General features: G+C 35.3%; 1 non-coding gene across 1 annotated transcript; it reads right to left on the minus strand.

Annotated features, from left to right (window-relative positions):
- Positions 1-1,331: 1,331 nt before the first annotated feature.
- On the minus strand, positions 1,332-1,438 carry LOC131244916 (small nucleolar RNA R71). Its single transcript, XR_009170684.1, has one exon. It is a non-coding gene; the product is annotated as a small nucleolar RNA R71 (small nucleolar RNA).
- Positions 1,439-3,774: the final 2,336 nt, after the last annotated feature.

A 3,774-nucleotide genomic window follows, 5' to 3' on the forward strand; every position in this document is an offset into this window, starting at 1 on the left:
AATTATAGTAGATGTTATGAAAGCTTTGAATATCTTTTTATATGTTTTGATATTGTTGAGATTGGTAAAATTAGTGATTCGCCATTGTTTACTGGGTATGGTGGATGGGTGAATTCTCTTCCAATCATCACAATAGTGCTTCATGTAAGAACTAACTCAATTGAAAGTTCAAATTATGGATTAACTACTTTATCTTCTAACTGGATAGGATAAGACTTCGATTCCAGTTGTTTTTGTTGGATCAAGTAAGGTAGCATCCTGATAGCTACAAGTGGATCCTTGGCACTTTAATTCCCTTTTGATTGTTGATAATTCATTCACAATTATTCTCAACTATTCCAGATTTTAATTTAGATCTTTCTCTAGTTTTAGTTCTAGTTATTTTCAGAATACGTACAAGTTTAGTCCCTGTGGATTCGACCTCGGTCTCACCGAGTTATTACTACATCGTGACCCTGCACTTGGGGTTGTGAACAAGTTTTTGGCATCATTGTCAGGGACTTCGGCTACATTTTCTAAGAGTGATTAGTATTAGAATTAGTTTAGGATTGGGGCTAACTTTTTTTTTTAAAGGTTAATTTTTTCTCAATTTGTTTTTAGAAACTAACCTTGTTTTCCAATTTGTAGCAACTTACATAGCAACTCCAATCCAGTAACTCCTCTCCAACTCTTTTCTTTTCAGATTTCTAATTTTTGTAGTTTTTGTTTTTGTTTCTTTTCTTTTATGTTTTAATTGTTTAGAACTTAAAGATTGTGAGTGTTTCATGCCCAAGTGGGTTAGTGACAACACTCAAAGACTTTTGAGTGAAGGAGGTTTGATTGAAGGACTCACAATCCATCGATGAGTTAGAAAACCCCCAAATATTCTTAAAACATCATCTAAGATCATAGATGAAGAACATTATGTTGACGAAGATCCTGTGCATCATACACCACTAGTTAGGATTGTGCATGATGAGAATGAGGTGCATCGAGTTCCACCAGCTCAGACCGTACGTGATTATTTACAGCTAGTGATAATAAGTACACCCTCCTACATAATTTTCCCAACTAATGCAGGAAGCATTAAAGAGATAATTCAATTAATTCCTAAATTCTATGGACTCGATTTAGAAAGTCCATACCTGCATATCAAAGAATTTAAAGAGGTTGTTGCAATATTGCACTTTGATAATGTTCATCTTGACACCATCAAATTCAAGTTATTTCCATTCTCTTTAAAGGAAAACACCAAATCATGGTTTCATTCATTAAGGCCTAGATCCATTGGCACATGGATTGAGATGAACTGACAGTTCTTTAAAAAGTTCTTCCTGGCTCATAACACCAATACTCTTAGACGAAACATAATAAACTTTTCCCAAGAAAGAGATGAGACTTTCTTCGAGTGTTGGGAATGGTTCAAAGACTTACTTCTCACGTGCCCACACCATGGCTACGAAACTTGGTGAGCAATTGATCTTTTTTATGATGAACTTAGTTCGAATATGCGCTAATTCATACAGATGATGTGTAATGGCGAGTTCATGAATAAGGAACCGGAAGAAGCTTGGGATTACTTTGACATACTAGGTGAAAACACCCAATCATGGGACACATCAAACTAAGCTAGTAATCCCCAAGGAAGTGCCAAGAGAGAGAGAGGAGTACATGTACTCAAGGAGGAGGATGACATTAGTGCATAGTTGGCTAACCTCACATAGAAAATTAACGACGTAGAATCTAGGAAGGAATCAACTCAACCTGAAACAATTGTTGAAACTATATGTGGAATTTGTGGGAGTGATCTAAACCTAACTAAAGATTATCCTACAATCCCAGCTTTTTAAGAGGTGTCACACGTTCAAGCAAACGTTGCAAACATATACCGATGACCTTTCAGTGCACCAAATTCCAACACGCACACTCCTGATTTACAGAACCTTAATTAGATAAATGACCAACTGCAAATGTATCCAATTATCCCCAAGGGCCATCTAGTGGACCTCCACCTAGGAAAACCCTCGAGGATACTTTGGACGCATTCATGTAGGGGCAACTACAGGCCATGAATGAACTTAGAACGTCGGTTGTAAGACTTGAGCCACAATTAAACGTTAGGGAGACAGGGTGTAGCGCCCTAAAATTTGATGGCCGAGTAGCTACTCGGCTCCCGAATTCCCAAGTGCCATGTGTGCAATAATGAATCCTGAATGCATCCATTTAACAGGTATTAATAAGCAATGATGAATTAATCTAAGCATATTTAATTTCTAATCAGGTAATTAAGATCCAAGTGCCACTAACCAACTAGTTTCATAAAAAGTTCTTATCCACTATATCAACTTAATAAATTTAGTTTAACAGTTATCCATGGATTTGAAATGGCCGAGCTAAGAGTCTTAGAGGGGGGGGGGGGGGGGGGTGAATAGGACTATACTAAATTAAAAATTAAATGCGGAAATAAACAATTGTAAATAAAGATAACACTTAAACAATCTCATAAAGCAGAAATGAATAACAACCTTAAATGTACAAGTATTAAGAGGTTGATACAAATGTTGTTCTAAGGACAACCTTACACCAAAAACCAATGGCTTATGGTAAGACAACCTAATTCCTAGAACAATTTGTGTATCAAAATCCCAAACTGATACAGAAGAATAAAGAATAAAATAGCAAAGAAAATAACTAAGCTATTATAGCATTCCCACACTTGTATAAAAGATTATAACATTCTCCACAAATGTTTAAAAGGAAATTACAACGTTCACAAACTGCCACAATCAACCAACCACTACAAGACCAGAAATTATAGTGGTTCGCTTGTGTGTACACCAACTGTTTAGAAAAACGGCCACACAACAACTCCACTCCCAATATCCTCACACAGTGGATATTGGCGTTCACTATGAAATAAGTTTTTCAAGGTTTACCTAAAACCTTCACAATTGTGTCTTTTAAGTGGGCTTACACAATTCAAAAACTCCACACTCTAAGTTTTCTGGATCACCTCAGACAAACCAAAAAGAAAGAGATTTTTCCTGGCACAATCTCAAAGAAACCAAAAGAATAGATTTACAGAAATGTAAAATACTTATCTGGATATTTTCCTTTGATGCAGCCCGGCAGAACCAATTTAAAGTAGAAGTTCAACGTAGATGTTCAATGTTCACACTCACTTATGAAAAGGTTCTAGGTTCTAAATGATTTTTAAATTAAATCACCATAGGCTTACTTGATTTGATTTTGATTCCAGGAATGGGAAAAAACTAAAATCCCTTCTTCAAATGAGATTGGAATGTAGAACTCAAAATCAAATACAAAAAGCTAAATTAAAGAGAATATTAAATGAGGGCTAAATAGCTTAAGAATATCACAAACTTATCCCTCAGAGTGGTATCTTGATTTTGCTTGAATTGAATAAAAAACTCTGAAAATTGTGCTCTATTTATATGTGCAGAAACTGAAATTGCAGTAATGACCGCTTTAGTTGAAGTAGGAATATGCCAATATGTCCTAGAGGGGGTGAATAGGACTTTTTAATATTTTATGACAATTTAAAATCCTATCACTTTAATCCTAAAAGCAATCATACATTAGGATTACTAAAGAATAACTCTACTGGCTTCCAAGCCCGGTAAAAGGATCCAATCATAAAACTCTTTGAGAGATAAACAATATGCAAATCAGTTTATAATGGATATAACTGTGTGTGTGAGGCGTAATCTCAGATACTCAAGTATGAAAGTATTTAAGAAAATCACATAAGTAATGGATGACAATAGCAATCTC

This window comes from Magnolia sinica, chromosome 4 (genome assembly GCF_029962835.1).
Source record: "Magnolia sinica isolate HGM2019 chromosome 4, MsV1, whole genome shotgun sequence".
Classification (NCBI taxonomy): Eukaryota; Viridiplantae; Streptophyta; class Magnoliopsida; order Magnoliales; family Magnoliaceae; genus Magnolia; species Magnolia sinica.